At 37.8% G+C, this 18,847-nt stretch overlaps 1 protein-coding gene across 1 annotated transcript in view; it reads left to right on the top strand.

The window, feature by feature from the left end:
* The first annotated feature begins 4,333 nt into the window (after positions 1–4,333).
* The window catches only part of LOC127178622 (glutamate receptor ionotropic, NMDA 2D), a 108,723-nt gene continuing 94,209 nt past the window's right edge, over positions 4,334–18,847 (top strand). Inside the window, exon 1 of the mRNA XM_051131598.1 lies at positions 4,334–4,397. The gene's annotated coding sequence lies outside the window, so the exon portion shown is untranslated. The remainder of the gene's footprint in view (positions 4,398–18,847) is intronic.

Genomic DNA, 18,847 nt, shown 5'->3' with positions numbered 1-18,847 from the left:
TTTTCTTGAAACCCTCCTGAACAACATTTGGTGACGTAGGGGCTGTTTGAATTTTTTTTGTCTTTTGACCCCAAGACTCAACTTTTCTCTGCAATTCTCCTACTGTGATCCCTGCAGAGTCTTTGGACACTTAAACTCTCCTCCTCACCATGCATTAGGACGAAATAGACACACATCCTTTTCCAGGCAGATTTGTAACATCTTTAGATGACTGGAATTCTTAATTATTGTCCTATTGATGGAAATTGGGATTTTCAATGCTTTAGCTCTTTTCTTAGAGCCATTTTCTATTTTGTGAAGCTCAGCAATCTTGTTCTGCACATCAGAACTATATTAATTGGTTTTATTCCTTGTGATGGATGATTAAGGAAATTTGGCCTTTGTGCTCCTCATATTTATAATTCTGTGAAACAGGAAGTTATTGCTGGACAATATCATTCTAGTGTGCTAAATAAATGCAAATATGAATGGGAATATACTTCAGAGATATTTTACTCATTATAATTTCTAAGGATGCCAATAATTGTGCCCGACATGCATATGAGAAAAACATTTATTTCATAACATAAGTTTCCCCCCACTTTTAATTGTTTTACTTCAATGAAAGGTTAGCATTTTGTGAATTTTTTTAATGTAAGATCATAAAGGTAAACAAAGCAGATTTATTTTCATAGCCGTCTTTGCTCATATTTACCAAGGGTGCCAATATTAGTGGAGGGCACTGTATGTTCAGTGTGGTCCAAAACAGTGTTGGACCTATTGACTTTCACTGTATAGAGACATTTTTCAAAATATCTTAACTTTTTTTTTTGGTGAACGCTCCCTTTAAATTGGGATGTAAAGATTTGTCACTATGTCTGTTTCATTGCAACAAAAACTGAAAATTCTATCATCATTTGTACTGTTTCTGTGGAACATAAAAAAAGATGTTTTCTAAAAAGTTTTTTATACAGTGTCTATACAGTGGAACTAAAAACTGTTTAGTTTCCAAAATTTTCCATAATACCTTTTATTCCACAGAAGAATGTAAGTCAAACAGGTTTGAAATAACATCATACTGTTGCAAACCCACATGACTTTTCTTTTTAATTATGATATTATTTAAAATTTTAGGTACTATACCTTTTAGTGAAAACTTGGCTACTGTCCATAAAGTAATATTATACTGCATAATATGACAATTATGTTTATTTATAAGCCACCTTACAATTTGTATTCAGAATTTTTTTTTTAAAAAAGCTTTGCATTTGAATTAATTTAGCTATGGTTGATGTCTCAACATACTTTTGCGTCATGTAATGTTACATGTTTATTAATAGGGAAGGGGGGGCCCAAAATTTTCCTTCGGCTTTTACACAGTAAAAGGTAAATCCAGCCCTGATTGTATTACATTTAGGCACTGAATGACCAAGTGTTTTAACTGTTATATCCAATTCACACTCCTGCATGGACATGATGCTGGAAGGAGAAGAGGGGATGGATCAGTAGTTTATGCTTAAAAACACAGATTCCCAACCCTGTTCCTGGAGGGCCCCCAACAGTACTCACTTTGGATGTCTCCCAAATCAAACACACCTGATTAAACTCGTCAGCTCATTAGTAGAGTACTCCATGACTTTAAATGGGTATGTTAGATGAGGGAGACATCCAAAATGTGTAGCGTTGGGGGGGCCTCCAGGAGCAGGGTTGGAAACGACTGCGCTTTAAATGGCTGAATGGTATTTCATCAATAGCGCTGCGTCACGCTGGGATTCAGTAAGGAGTGACCTTCTGCAAAAAACATTGACCATTTATCATCTGAGCTCACTAAATGAAACACACAGAGTGTCAGTATTAATCACGGGCTATTGAGTTATTGGTTTATTAATCGATTGACGAGTCACCACATTTACAGGACCACAGATACAAAAAAAGAGAACTCAACACAGCAGATTAAACACTTAAAGGGGTCATGGCATGGATTTTTATTTTTTATTTTTTTATTTTAATATGTTCCTTGAGGTTTACTTATAATATTAATAAAGTTTTTTGCACCAAAAAAAGCAAATATGTGGAAAAATTTAAATTATTCTTTAAAACGACCTGTTTTAAGTGTTCTTTAAGACTTCAGTCAGCAATCTGCCACTGTTATGATTGGCTAACGTCATTGCATAGGAAACAGTATCAACGCCCCCTCGCGATTGTATGTAAGTGTTTTGACAATCAAAATAAAACGGTCATTTCCAGACAAAGCATGAAATCATTTACTTACCGTTTGTGATGCAGCTGCAATCGGGTCTAATACCACTTCATCTTTCGACAAATGTTTCTTTGTGAACTCTGCTTGACCCTGTACCTTGTTTACAGATTAATCCTCATACAAGATCTGGGATGCCATAAAAAATAAACTATCCAGTTGTTCATTACACTGGGATTTTTCTGATATCTCTACAAAGATGCAAATGAGTTGAAACTAAATGCGTCAAAGCAAAAGTTCTTTCACTCCATGTGTCCTATTGATGACAGACTCAAGTGCGTGGACTGTGTCAGAAAGCGAATGTGCATCTGTATACTGTATCCAGTGTAAACAAGATAGTGGCAGTGATTGTAATTAAGAAACCCCTCTTGTAATTGTTAGAATGGCCAAGGATCAGCAATCTCCATGTAAAAAAAGTGCAGACCAAACTGTAAGTCATAGAGACTTGAAGCTTGGAGGGATGGTAGTACTCGCACCGCCTACAACATGACCAAGGCTCGTCCCAATCGGCCTGACGGGGACGCTACAGTGATCAAAAGTTCAAAATCGCTCATAACTCCTAAATCATCATTCGCAGGCTCCAGTGTCTTATATCGTTGGAATCCTTGGCTCACGCCGGACAAAGCGCATGCCTCAAATGCGATCATGAAATTTCCAAATCGAACTGCAAACTAGATCTAGGTTTTTCGCCTGATCAGAACCAAACCAGTGCTGGACAGTGAATACCAATAGTTATCAAAAAAAGTTGAACTTTTAACTCACTGTTGCAAAGGGAAGGCAAAACGTTCGAAAGGGGGAGGGCCACTTTAGTTAAATGCCTGTAACTCCTGAATGGAATGAGATATCTTTGCCAAACTCAGAACACTTATGTAAGAGCTTAATCTGAGGTCACAGGAAAAAATCGCAGCTTGGGCACTTGGTGGTGCTTTTAAAATGGCTATAACTACACAAAACTATTTGTCCTGTAAACATGAAAATTGCTGTGCACGGTCTTGGTCCAAAGTGCCGCAAGTGTCTATAAGGTCATTTGTGTCGTTCAAAAAAACATAGCCGCAATTGTTCAATGAATTTTTGAGCACCTGTTAGACAAGGTGAACGGAGGCCGATCGAAGCGAAACTCAGTGGGCCTGTTCGAGTCACAGCCCCAAAGGTCTGTGAGAAATTTGAAAGAAATCGTCCACTGGAAGGTGATATCACATTTTTTTAAGGGTGTAAATGAATGTGCATTGCACTTTTTTGCACATACACACATATTCATATCATGTGATAGAACTTTTCATTCTGGGCAACTTTGCCTCTAGAACCACTCTCAAACTGTCAATCAAACCATTTGTTAAATGATTGAGAAGATGTAACTACTTTTGCGAACTAGTCCTAGGTTATTTCGCTCAAACACTGCAGTACAATTCCCTGGATTTCTCAAGAACTGTCAAAAAAATGTTGAAAATTACCTTTTGGGAAGTTATAATGGGGTCATTTAGAAAAGGGGCCTGTCCAAATGTACCCAAAATCCTATAAAGCCTAACGAAAAACTCAAAACTTCACAAAACCTAATGAGCACATGCAACAGGTGATTCTAAACAAACATGCAAAGTTTTAAGGCTTTTGACGCGACGTGACAGTATTCAGCATATTCAAGTGTCAGCCCTTAAGCAACTGAACGCCAGTGGGCGGAGCCTATGGTGAGAAGATGACTATTTGTGGATGTGTTGCTCTGGAGGCAGTGTTTATGCAAACGACTGCACTGGGGTAACATCAGCTTGCACCTCTTATCCAAACGAGCCGTTATCTGAGAGTTATTGGATAAATGTTTTTTTTTATTGATAAGTTGTTTTAAGTTATGAAACTTGAAGGATGTATTGAGCATACAAAGACCTCTTCTATGTCAAAATATCAAGGTAAATTTGGTTTCCCATCATAAAAAATATATATGAGAAATATATTTCTCATCATAAAAAAGAGAATTTATCATGCTCTTTTTAAAAAGAAATCAAATAAAAGCACTTAAATAAAGCAAAGTAAACAGTTGTAAGTACGTTGATGCTCTGCTGATAGCCTGCTGCAGCTCAGGCTACTTCTCCATCCACCGATCATTTTCCCGGCATAAGCAACGCTAACTCACTCTCCAGAACACGCGTGCGCACACGCACGCACACGGTCGGTGCGTATTTTTTTTTTCCCTCCTGTCTTTGCTGTATGGATACACGCGTGTCTAGTGACACGGACGGACGGCGTGACGGACGCACACCTCTCCGTTTTGCTCGGAGAAGCAGAAGTGGCGATACGGCACCATTGATTCGCAGTACGGGATGATGGGAGGGGAGAGAGACACGGAAGGGGGCTGCGGGGGGCATGCAACAGAGGACTGAGTGGCTCTAGTAAATATTTATATTGCATGATGATATGCGCGAGCAAAAGGAGGAGGTGTGTGTGTGCGCGAGTGTGCGTGTGTATGGGGAGGAAGAGGGTTGAGAGAGAAAGAGAGAGAGAAGAGAGGAAGAGACCTCGAGCCACCCAGTTATTAATATTATTCCACACCGCTAAGTTTAGCATTCAACACGTGTCGCTAGTGATGGAGAGAGAGAGAGCGCGGGAGAGAGAGGCAGCCGGCGCGCGCGCGCGAGAGAGAGGGAGGTTGACGGTTGACGGTTGCTAGGTGACGAGGCGCATATACTGAATTTTAACAAAAGAGCGGAGAAAGAGGGAGAGGGAGAGAGAGTGGGAGAGAGGAGGGAGCGGGAGATAGGTGGAGAGAGAGAGCGCTGGCGAAAATTGAATACATGTAGAATATATATATTTCTAGGTGTATTTTCCCCGGAGAAGCCGCAAAAAGGATACCTCGAGGGGAACGATGTGAAGAGAATGGAGGGCCGAAAGGAGAGAGGGGGGACAGGCGCGTAAAAAACACAGTAAGTAACAGTTTAATGAATCCTGCTGTGTTTCTGCACGGACTTGACTGCGTGGAGCGAGGAGACATGGCACTGACAGTGCAGCGCCGGCTCCGGGTGAGGGGACTTTGATGCGCTATATGTGGGAAAAGATGGATGGCACGCGATAGAGAGATGGATACGGCCGGCGTGCGCGGGGCTTTGACCCTTCTGTCATTGCTGCACCGCGCACATATGCCAGTGCTCATAAGCAGCCCACTTGTTCCTCAGCGAAACGGCACATACTTCGACTTTTCTTGCACTCTCACTGCACAGACACACGCGCAGAGGTTACAGCAACACGCGAAGACGCACGCGCCTGGAAACGGCACTGAGACACACGCAGTCTGCGGGCACAATTAGTGATTTTCATAAAAACAACAACTGAGAAGCGGCTGAATATTAAAACGTGTTTAAAATGCTGCTTCGGTGCGGCTAATGATCGCGTCGCTGTGCCGCGCTGTCAGGCTGCTCGTCTCCAGTTGTGTATGTAAACTGCGGATTTATCAATTTTCCCGAGCACAGTTATCAGGGTCTCTCTCTCGTGGTGTATGTGTGTTTGGTGGTCTTGGTGTTTCAGTGCCATGCGAGCTTATGTGAGCACAGCTGATTCATTTTCGACTATTTTATTATTTTTTTTTTATTTATAATCATTTAAATGAGGAGAAGGAGAATTGAAATATCTGGATACACCAATTGCTGTCATTGCTCAAAGTCTGGCCATTTGCTTTTTAATAGTTGGGTAAGAAATCAGTGAGATTTATGAGCAGGGCTCATTATGTTAATTTCATATGAGCCCATCACAGGCCCACAGTTTTCCTCCTGCGATATGAATCAAACCGTTGGCGTTTAGATGAAGTAAAATCATTTATGTGGGGCTTCTGCTTCATATTCCGTAATAAGTTTTACTCCCTCCGTGCGCCAAACTTATTAAAGCTGTTATGATGGAGCCTGGAGTCCTGCAGAGGGAATGTGAGGTCTTAATGTCCACCAAGACAGGCCTTAGATCCGTGCCGGCATACACCGTACATTTTAGCTCAATTACATGTTGTGAAACGTGACCTTTCGTAAGCGTCACGCTGTACTGATTTGCTGTCTTGAGATGATTTGCACATCTTGCGAGATAGATATCCCAGTCCCGCAGGTAAAAAGAGAGGTGAGAAAAGATTATGACCTCCAAATAAGCACATTTATCGAACAAGGCATGTTGTGGATACTGGACACGCAAATCGCCGAGGACTGCACACACACACGCTGCAGTACTGTAATGCGCACAGTAATGTTAATGTGTTGCCTTCAGTGTCAATATAGCTTCACTCCAGTGGTCTGTCTTACAGCTGCTTTCCAGGCTTTACTGTTGAGGGAGGGGGAGTGCACTTATAAAGAAGGAAGGAGAGTGAAAGAATGAAAGAGTATAGAATAAAAGAAGGTGAGAGACTATAATGCACTGAAGAGGAGGATGGAGCAGAGGTGTGGATACAGATGAAGCTGGATGGGGAGGAGAAGACTCACAGATGTGAAAATACAGTAAAGGATGGGGAAAAGAGAAATACAGTGCAAACGAAGCAAGGGAGTGAGAGGAGGAAATGAAGGAGAGGAAGAAAGCGAAAAGAGGAATTGAATATCTGAGACTGAACATGGTTGGAGGGCTCAGACAGAGAGATGAGAGCAACTTGAATCAACGTTTGCATATCTCTTTTCCTCTTTCTCCTCTTCTGTTTCAGCGCATTGATTCTTTATCTTCTCCTTTACCTTTGCTCTCTATCCTCTCGATCGTTCCCTCCCTTGGGCTTTCAGACTCTGGAGTATTGCTGCTTTTTTAACATCTCTTTTTTTTCTTCCTGCTGGATCTCTCTCTTCAGTGTTTCTGTATCAGTCTCTTCATCTGAGTACTTCTCTCTCTCTCTCTTATTTTTTTGTTTGCATAGCTGTGTTGATGAGTCCAGCGTGCCCAAAAACTGCATCCAACTCCCCTCTCGGTATCCCCCGTTCACTTAAATGTGACTAATTAAGGTAAAGCTCGTTAACACAGAACATCAATTAGTCTTTAACGAGATCATAGGCTGGTGTTTGAAAGAGATTACATTGCGCCCTTCTCCCTCGGCTCCCCAGCGGTTACACTGGCTCGCTATTGATAAAGGCCACGCTAATTTACATTAGACCTCAGACGCAGTTTGGGTGCTCGGGGTCAGACGGAGAAACTGGAAGCACATGGGACCCCACAGGCGCTCAGACAATCCGACCCATATACTGCAGACCACCCAGTCTCGCACAGAGCTATTGCTATTTTAGGGGCTGTTCACACAGCCTTTTTGTGTTTATAAATGGGATGCTTGGCAGTGGAATAATAAAAAAAAAAAGGTATAAAGGCGTTTTTTTTTTTAAGTTAAACTTCTTTTAGCTTAAGAAATCCTATTTATGTGGCATAAGAAACAAAATCATGCTTGGTAAATCATAATTATGAGATAAGGAGTGGAAAATTTGACGTGATTATATGACAGCATGATTTTTTTTCTTATGTTGCAGAAATGGGATTCCATAAGTTAAAAGAAGTTTAACTTTTAAAAAGTGTGTCTTTTTTATTTCTCCACTTACCATCATCCCATTTATAAATACAAAAATACATTCCGTGTTAACAGCCCCTAAAGCAGCAATAGCTCTATGCCTGACTGGCTCAAAGCTATTGCTGCATTAGGGGCTCTTCACACAGAACACATTTTTTTGTGTGATGATGGGCAGTGGAATAATTTAAAAAAGGGCACACTTTTTAAAGGTTAAACAACTTTTAACTTATGGAATCCCATTTCTGCAACATAAGAAAAAAATAATGCTTTGGTAAATCATAATTATGTAAAAATTCAGAAATTTTGCCATAATTAGAAGTGTAAAATTTGACATATCCTGTTTATAAATACAAAAAAATATTCTGTGTGAATGACCCCTAAAGTAACAATAGCTCTGTGCAAGTCTGGTTCAGAGCTGCTCACCACTACAGGGGCAGTTCACGCAAAATGCATTTTTGTCTTTATAAATGGGATGATGTGCAGTGGAAAAATAAAAAAGACACACTTTTTAAAATTTCTTTTAACTTATGCAATCCCATTTGATTGATTTTTAAAAAATCATGCTTTGGCAAATCATAATTATAAGATACAAAGTCAAAATAATGACATTCTGCCATAATTATGAGATAAGAAGTAGAGGTTACACTTGTGTACACAGTGTAATTATACATTTAGGTACAGAGTATTTAGGGCTGGGTATAATTCGATAATTTCAATAACGATAATTTTCGCAATATAATTTTCTTTGATCAAATGTTATGAAGAGTTCAATAAATGTTCGATATAATTTTTATGTGCCAAAAGTGGAACAAAATAACGCGACTCGTTTGAATCGTGCCACATGGACCGTTTATCCACTCGGACCAAAGTTCAAACTGCTGAGCTGCACTAGCTCACTAAAGAAGATGCATTTATCTCGATGTGGTGCGTACACGCCTGGAAAAAACGAGCGTCACTTCCGTTATGAGCACAGCTGCTACGCGCCTACATTTGAAATACTTGAGCGCGTAAAAGACGCGATATGTGAACGGAGATCCAGTGTGAAACACAAATGTCTCTGTGATTCAAACTAGTTTAAAGCTGTGCGCAACGAGACAGCCAGAAGGCTTTTCAATCTACACGTTGCCATCATTTACCATGGAGTTACTGTAGTAACACTCACTGCACCATGTGGCAGCAATTGAATTTTATTACAGGAGTAATGGTATATAATTATAGTATGTATGTATTTGTGATTAAGCTATAGCATGTGTGCATTTATACTGAATGTTTCTAGACTACCGTTTTTCATACAAATAGGCTACCTATAAAACCATGTAGTTATATTTTTACCATGGTATTGCGGTTTATGTGCGGTACCATTATGTGCGGTTTTAATTGTTTATCCTGATTTAAAATGTATGCTTTCTAGTATGGGAGACCAATGCTTAATTAAAAAAAAAAAAAAAACTGGGTCAGATCAAGTTTTACAGATGTGACTGATTGATAATGAACAAAAATGTACCTCTGCATCCTCAAGCTACTATCAAATATGCATTTCTAAGAGACAAAAAAAGTGATAATTATCAATAGCGACTGATATAAAAAAAAATGATTGTGATCATTTTTTTGCCCATATCGCCCAGCCCTACGAGTAATATTAATGAATTACATGTACTTATGGTTAGGGTTAGGATTAGTTTTGGGGTTGGGGTTACTTGCATGAAGTTATGTATAATAAATTAAAGTTATTATAATAGTAAGTACATGTAACGTGTAACAAGGACACCTTAAAATAGTGTTACCCAAGTAGAACATTTGACATATCCTGTTTAGAAACACAAAAATGCGTTCTGAGTGAACTCTGAACAGAACTATTCATACTTTAGGGGCTGTTCACTCAGAATTTTTTTATAAGTATATATTTTTTATAGTTTATAAACAGGATGCTGGGCAGTGGAATAATTAAAAAAGGACACATTTTTAAAAGTTACATTTCTTTTAAAGGGGTGGTTCACTGTCACCCTTAGCAGAAGTTGCGAACCTGGTGCACCTAGACCGGCCCGAAAGAGCAAATTAGTGTAGATATTTTGTGCACTCCTAGTTTTGATGGCATGGTTACAACTCTTCCTCTTCTCTAAAGCAGCGCAACGTGGTCTTGCCCCCTTTGTTGCATGTTCCCGGGGGCGGGGTTTATGAAAATTTTTAGGGTTTATGATGTCACCAACCCAGTAGCTCATAGCTCATTGTAGTCCCCACCAGCTGTATCTGTAGGCATTAAACTGCCATAATTTGAAAAGACAATATCTCCGTTTGCATTGAACTTTCAGCATTGTAACTTGATGCATTGAGCGTTGTAATTTGATGCATTCTGTATGAACGGCCCCTAAATAGGTACGTTTATGTGACGTTGGTTTTGCACCGCAGTTCTGACTTGAAATGTCCATTGAGTGGCACTATAACTCTAATACTCTGTGACGTTTTAAAATAACGTACCATCTGCACTACACCTAAATCTACCCGATGGTATGGACAAAAGTGAATGTGACGTTAAAACGCAATTGCAAGCATGCCGTTTTAGTTTGTTTTTCCGATCTCTTATCTTTCAGCTCTTTCATCATGAGTCATGTTTTTCACAGGATTTGTACCCTGGGATTCCGCATGGGAAGTCGAGTTCCAGCTAGATACTGAGCAAGCTTGTTAGTCCAGAAAAACGAAACATATGGAGCTGTAATCATAACTGTGTACAAAAACGATTATAAGTGCTCACTGTTTTACCGCCTCTAGTGTTCATTTCTGTTGGAATCCTCAGTGATATTTACTTATTTGTACATATTTTGTGTCTTGCGAAAAAGTTCCCACAGGTGTTTTTGTCATGAGACCAGCTTTTAACTTGCGGAATCACATTTCTGAAACATAAGAAAAAAAACATGCTTTGGTAAATCATAATTATGAGATAAAAAGCTGAAATTTTGACAGTCAAAATTATTAGAAAGTTATTAAAAAGTCACAAAATTATGGCATACTAAATCACAATTATTAGATTAAAAAGTATTTGTAACGTCTAATGTAAAGTCAAGTAACATAAAGTCTAAATTTACATAAATTAAAACTATTGCATACATAAATATGAGACAAAAAGTAAAAATGAGGACATACTAAGTCGTAAGTTTGAGATAGTCGAAACTGATATTTGGTTAAAATTATAAGAAACAAAATCAAGTCAATTATGACAAATTTGCTTAATGACATTTTATCTCATTGTTTTGACTTAGTATGTTATAATAGACTCTTACTATCTCATAATTATGACTTTTCATGTCTTAATTATGTTTTACCAAAGCTTTCTTTTTCTTATGTGGCTGAAATGGATTTCTGTATTAACTTGAGCACATCATTTTCAGAACAGTCTTTTTTGACACTGCAGAAGAAGAAAAAAATTGTTTGTCAAGCGCATGTTTATAGAAAAAAAAAATAAAAAGTGCGTTGAAATAAAACGCATTCTGTGTGAACCACCTTATAGTTATGCAGCTGAGGTTGTTGAGTGGTAGTAAAGGAACAATGGAAAAAGGAGGAAGAGGAGGAAAAGGGAAGAGAGTGTTTCCACGATCCATTGTGGTAATGAAGGAGCTCTAAAAACAGAATCGTAAGTGTTTTTTAACAACAAGCCGGAAATGTTAGCATATTAAGAGGCAACGTTAACACGGAAAGTGTAGCACTCACTGGCATCCTGTTCTAATCAGCCATGAGTTTCCACAGGAAGCCGAGTCCTCCTTTTCAGCCATCTCCACGGTTACGGTAACCACGGATATTTCGGTCTAACTACAACTGCGGTCCTGTACAGTTACCACGGAAATCCCTGCAAGACTTCCCTCGCTTCCATACACAATTCACCTGACAGCTTAACGGGAGCTCGCTGACACTCTGCAGGCTCACAGCGGCGCTCGATTCATTCATCTCCGATACCCAATCAAAGACAAGTCCATAAAACGCTATTGACAGATGTAAACTAACAATGGCTGAAGATCAAGCCGGCGAGGCCGTGTTTTCCCCTTGGGGAGGTCTCTAGTGATAAGACAGGTATTGTGATGCAGTTTCTGTGAAGTGGAGAGGTGCAGAGATGTGTACGGCAGCTGTTGGATGAAACGAGATGAGATTCAGGGCCAGTGAAATGACACGGATAATGGTGGACCAGACTGAGGAGACATTTTGGGCTGTATGTATTCAAGTTGCTGATTGATCATACTGACAGATTTCTGTCCAGTATGTTAATGGACAAAAAACGAGGAAAAGAATGACGGCGTGCTTCCACCCTGACGCAGATCTAATACAGATATAGCTGGATTACTTTTGTTTAGATCAAAGCAAGAACGGAAATGCTACTTTGATAACTTTTAGTTTCACGGATGTTTTTGAAATAAAGTACATACTGGTGCAGTTTTTTTCTTAATATGCCTAAGAGAGTGCACTTTTTCAGCAGCCTTGGTTCAAGAAGTATTTTTCCCACAGGGATTTTAAAACAAGTCTTCTTTAAAGAGTTATAAGCCATGAACTAAACCAACAGGTGAATCACAGCATTACAAACTAGGGAGGTTTCGATCAGGATTTTTGAGGCTGATCACCAATTGCCGATCACAGGAAGCAGTATCTGCCGATCCGATAACCGATACCAATCTTTTTAAAGCCTTCTTTTTATCATGTAGAATTATTTATAGTGATAATCCAATCAGGATTATTCAGGGCCTAATTTTTGTTTTTTTTTGTTTTTTTTAATGAGGGAATTCACCTCTTAGTTGGCTCTTGTGAGAGGGGAGTTTTTTTATTTGAGGGTGGGGGGGGGGGGGGCATTTTTTAGACATTTTAAAAATATGTTTATCTCACCTAAATGTTTAATCACGCAGTGCATTTTTGTTTTTAGAATTGTGCAATTATTGCACAATAGCTTACACACAGCACAAGCCTGATTTCCACAAACACATTTATCTATTATTTTGATTTCAAATCTCCCAGCATTGTTATTGAAAATGCTTTTTCAGCATTGTGATTCTTTTTTAAACAGTACAGTAATGCAGTACAGTAATCTTTCATAGACGTGTTTAAACGCAATAAGTATAAGCAACACATTATTCAATGCTTTTTACTTTTATCAAAAACATTCTAAATTAAAAATTTACTGCTGACAGAAAAAGTCAGTTCTACTGCCTTTTCTTTTGCATTTAAATTTTTATTACAAGCAATCCTGCTATTAATAAAGAACTTTGTTTTCCTACCTCCAGGATTGGCATCTATTATACACCCATATGTGTCATATGTGTCGATAAATGCATATAATTAAAGTATACTGTGTGAAACAATCTTGACGTCACTCCATTCAAAGTAAATGAGAAGCATTAACGCTGACGCCCTGTGTGAATGGGACATCACAGCAGGCGCATCATCAGCTTTAGATCGGTTTATGATTTCAAAAAAAAGTGAAATCACAATTAACTACCCCTTTAACTTATGGAATCCCATTTCTGCAACATTAAAAAAAATCATGGTTTGGTAAATCATATTTATGAGATACAAAGTCTAAATTATGACATTCTGTCATAATTATGAGATAAGAAGTGGAAAATCTGATGCATTCTCACAGAGAATTTCCCACAGAATTTCCTTGTGTTTATAAACGTGAAGCTGGGCAGTGGAATAATTAAAAAAAAAAGGTCTAAAGACACTTTTTGTTGTAAAATGTCCACTGAATGGTGCTAAAAGAGTGTTTGTTTGTTTTTTCCCTAGAACGTACATATGGTACGTTTATGTGACATTGGTTTTGTACGTGATACTTCTGACTTGAAATGTCCGTTGAGTGGCACTATAACTCTAATGCTCTGTGATGTTTTAAAATAACGCACCATCTGCACTACACCTAAATCTACCCAATGGTATGAACAAAAGCGAATGTGACGTTAAAACACAATTGCAGCTCTTTCATCGTGAGTCATGTTTTTCACAGGATTCGTACCCAGGGATTCCACATCCTAAGTTCAATTCCAGCTAAGAAAATATAGAGCAAGCTTATTAGTCCAGAAAACGGAACATATGGAGTTATAACCATAACTGTGTACAAAAACGATTACAAGTGCTCGCTGTTTTACCGCCTCTAGTGTTTTTTTCTTTTGCATTTAAATTTTTATTACAAGCTATCCTGCTATTAATAAAGAACTTTGTTTTCCTACCTCCAGGAGTGCCATCTATTATACACCCATATGTGTCATATGTGTGGATAAATGCATATAATTAAAGTCTACTGTGTGAAACAAGCTTGACGTCACTCCATTCAAAGTAAATGAGAAGCGTTAACGCTGACGCCCCGTGTGAATGAGACATCACAGCAGGTGCGTCATCAGCTTTAGATCGGTTTATGAGGTGGCCTTTATAAAGACCACCGATCAAACATCCCAAAGTGATTATCAGCCGATAGTGATCGGTAGCCGATCAATCGGAGCACCCCTATTATTTGAAGCATAAAAACTAAAAAAACAAAAAAAAACAAAAAACTATTGATTTAAAGACCTTATATATTTTAGTTTATTGCAAAATAAGCTTATAGAGAGATTTAAAGGGATAGCTCACCCAAAAATGAAAATTACACTCAAGCCATACTAGGTGTATATGACTTTCGTCTTTTGGACGAATACAGTCAGAGTTATATTAAAAAATGTCCTGGCTCTTCCAAGCTTTAAAATGGCAGCAAATTGTGTTTGAGATTTTAAAGCAAAACAAAGTGCATCTATCCATCATAAAAAAAATAAAAAATACTCCACACAGCATCTGGGATTTAATAAAGGCCTCCTGAAGTGAGTCAATGTGTTTGTGTAGGAAAAATATTCATATTCAAAACTATAAATTGTCAACTCTAGCTTCTGCTAACTGTCGTGCAAGCTCTCACGAGAGGCGTTTCAGCGGATGATGTAGGATGTAGGCGTAGCCAGGGCATTTTTTAATACAACTCAGATTGTGTTTGTCTGAAAGAAGAAAGTCATATACACCTACAATAGGGTGGCTTGAGGGTGAATAAAATATGTTGTAATTTTTATTTTTTGGTGAACTGCCCCTTTAAGTAGTTTGAGAGCATAGAGAGACTGACTCTGTTACATCATAAACAGTGCTTCATGGCAGTTGGCAGGCTCTAAAGTGGTCTTGTGGCACGGTTTGCTAGCCATGTTTCTCTGATTGGTGGAGATACGTGTACAGAATCATGGATAATGTAGTGTTTCACCAGGAACTCCTTGGTTAAACATGATTAGTTAAAAAATAAGTTGAAATAATGTGCACTGACAGCTTCAACAAAAGCATATACCATTTAATATCATAGCTCAGAGTAGGTCTGTCTTTAACGTTTAGATTTTTTTTACTTGGGATTTGAAATCCAGCTTCTGCACTCTATTCTAAGTGTCTGTGTGCGTGTATGTCTTTGTACTTGCAAAGGCTCTCCAGTAACAGCTGATGAGATAGTGATCCAGTGTACTGTATACAGCTTAAACAATCGTAACTTAAATGACCAATCATTGTCGAGTCATTTATGAGCCTATAAGTTACTTTGTGTCAGTCAGATTGATGTTTATGTGTGCAGTTATGTTTGTGAGAGTGATCATTTTATCAATAATTGTCATAGTTACTTACATAATAATGCTAGAAAAAATGGTAACAAATTGCATTTGCACATTTTATTACAGTGAAATACATTTGCACAAAATATTGCTTGTTTACTTGTGTTTTATGCACTATCTGTGATATATTAAATGTTGTTACAAATTCTGCTGATTTTAATATGACATCAAGATAATGTTATCTGGCTGGCTGACATACGTGAGGTTTATATTGACTTGTGATGGTCTTAGAAGCATCAGTTAGAACAGGTTTAATGACTATATACAATCGGTTTTGTGTTTATGCACCTTTTTCCTGAACCGCGGACGTCTCGCCCAAATGGAACTAAGCTTTACATTTCTGGTCTCTGGTGTTTCTGGTCAAATTCATTTTCCGAGCCGATAATGTAATGTTAAACCAATGAAAATGGTTGAAAAGGCACATGGCACCATAGTTTAATCACTTTACAGTGTCGCAATGACCGTCTTTTTGCAGTAACTCACCTGTCATAGTTTAATGAGCGGGAAGAGCGTGAAGCGATATGAGGTTGGCTACATCGAAAACAGATGAGGGCACATATACAGCTTCCACTCGAGGCAAAGTTTGTGGGATTTTATCCACAAAATGATAATATATATATATGAAAATACATTTGTATTATGCTAAGTATACTGCAAATGCATGTACATCTTATGTACTAATAAAAATACCCTACAATTGTACTTTTAGTATACTAAACTGGTATATTTAAAATCTGCAGTACTTAATGCACTTTAAGTAATATCAAAATATTAAAAGATCATATAATCCTTATCAACAGTGACATGAAAACATATTTTAGGCTTAATATTAAGAAATGTGCATTGTGCACAAGTAGTGCTCAAGTTTTATATCACTAAGCCTCGAGTGATATTTCAGTAAATATGTTAATAGACTTGAACTATACTTAGTATAAATAAATGCATTTATCCATTATTTTCTATTATTTTATTTTTTTACACAACTATTAAAAAAGGTTCAAACATTCACTGATGCTCCAGTAGGAAACACGATGCATTAAGAGCCGGGGGGTGAAAACTTTTTGGATTTGAAGATTAAGGTAAATTGTACTTAATTTGTCTTTCGGGAAACATGCAAGCATCTTCTATTGCTTCTGAAGGGCAGTACTAAATGGAAAAAAATATATATATTTCAACAAAATGAGAAAAATTTGGACATCTTCATCCTGTTCAAAAGTTTTAATCCCCCCAGCTCTTAATGCATTGTGTTTCCTTCTGGAGCATCAGTGAACGTTTGAACCTTTTTTAATACTTCTGTTTGAGTCCCTCAGTTGTGCTCAGTGTAAAAAGATGGATCTCAAAATCATACAGTCATTGCTGGAAAGGGTTCAAATATATATATAAAAGACGCTGGAAAACTGAAAAATCTAGGGTTAAAAGGATTGTTCACCAAAAAATGAAAAATCTGTCATCATTTACTTAAAAAAAACTTGTATGTTACACAGAAGACGAAAAGTGAAGCAGGTTTGGAGTGGCATGAGGATAAGTATATGATAACAGAATGCATATGTTCACAATGCATATGTTCATATCTTTAAATAAAAGATATGAACATTATGTTTTCAAAAAATAAAATAAATGTAAATGTGATGAAGTCATAAGTATAACTCTAAACCAGTTGGACCAGCAAAAAAATCCCAATATTTGAACCCCGCAAAATAATTTTTGTTATTACTACTGATTTGAGTTGTAATCCTCATATTATTAAAATGTGATAAATGTAGTTCTGAAGTACAAATATCCATGTAGTGTAGATTGTTTGTTAAAAGTACTTGTTGTTCAAAGTATTCATCTTCAGTCCAGTTGTGTGTGTGTGTGAGAGAGAGAAGGAGAGATGGGAAACAAGAGGGAGATTGTAAGTGTAATCAAGCATGTGATGCACAGGTGTGCATGTTGGTGCAGTAATCTAATGTAGCTGTAGGCATATATGAGCAGTGCTGTTACATCCAAGTGTGTATCTGTGCATCGCCATCTGATTGTAACAACTGTTTGCCATGTAGTTTACATCTCATGAATTATTAATATCTTAAACATGGTGTATGCTTTAGGGTTGGGCATGTCCTATTTCTAGTTTCGAGTTATCCTGTTTATCCTTTGTACATGTGTGTTTAGGAATGCTTCCTGCGTTTACTTTTTAAATATCTATAGATACACTGTCTCTGTGATTGAAGAGAGGAGGGTGTTCTTGTGTTATTACAGCCATAATTTGCTGGTTAACTCACAGCATGGTGTGCTGAGCACGAGAGAAACTGTCTCATTGGGCAACAACTGTCATCTGTTTCAAAGAAATAGGACAACGCAAGGCTGCATTTATGAAATGATGCATTAATTTAAACTCTGTGCTACTCTGACACAGAGCATTTTTTTGCTTAGTTGCCTCAGTTAAGTTTTCCCAACAACTTTCATTAAAAGTACAGGAATTATGAACTCCCTCCTTTGTGAGACACCTCTCTCTCGCTCTTCATCAGCTCTTTCTTCCTACCGCACGTGGTAATTAGGGGCAACTGCACAAAAGGTACCTAGAGAGATTACCTTGAGTCTAATATACATACTAATAGCATAGTACTTTACATGCTTAATAAGCCTATCTGAAGGGCTAAATACGCAATCTTCAAACAACAGTAAGGCGATGGGTGTGGCCTCATTTGGAATTCGACCAGTCAGGATTAAACAGAGAATAGAATTTATGATAAATATGCTTTCAGATGTGGGATTTAAAGGACAAGCGCACCCAGAAAGAGAAGTCTGTCATCATTTGTTCATTTTTGAAGCGCAAATGAAGGCTTTTTTCTGTTCCTTCATTGAACGCGCATGCAACCATAAACTTTCAAGCTTTGAAAAGTTCATGAAGGTGTAAACGAATCAATATGAATTGAGCAGGTTAATCCAAGCATCTGAAGAGGCTCTATCATTTTATATGATGAACAGATTTAATTTATTCATATAAACATTGATCAATGCACGTACAAAGCCTTTTGAAAATGAAGTAGGGTGAATTCAGGTAAAGTGGGCTCTTTAAGATTGATTGTACTGTGCTCAATGGGTTTGCACTTTCAGAGCATAACAATGGTCTTTAATTAAAGGGACACTATTTTTTAAAATGATAAAATAGTTTTGGCTAATGCATTATGACCCTGGTATTTATGGTTACACCTTAAAGGAAGACTTACTCATCATGAAAAGTAGCAAGCCCTGCTTTGACATTCAAATTTTCTGACTCATAAGGTTGCTCACTAAATGTAAACAAATGGAATCGTGGAAGTATTTGTATTATTTGTTACTGATGTTAATGTGGATTAAAATGCAAAGGAAAAATGTTAATTTTTCTTGTAAGGTGGTTACTGCTGTTTTCTTTTTAGAAAACAGAAATGACTTTGCAGTTCAAGTCAGATATGCAAGAAAGGAAAGAGAGTGGAAAGGAAGATGAGGCATGAAGTTGAATCTGCAGTG

This window comes from Labeo rohita, chromosome 16 (assembly GCF_022985175.1).
Source record: "Labeo rohita strain BAU-BD-2019 chromosome 16, IGBB_LRoh.1.0, whole genome shotgun sequence".
Lineage (NCBI taxonomy): Eukaryota > Metazoa > Chordata > Actinopteri > Cypriniformes > Cyprinidae > Labeo > Labeo rohita.
This window is presented reverse-complemented; position numbering and strand designations above follow the sequence as displayed.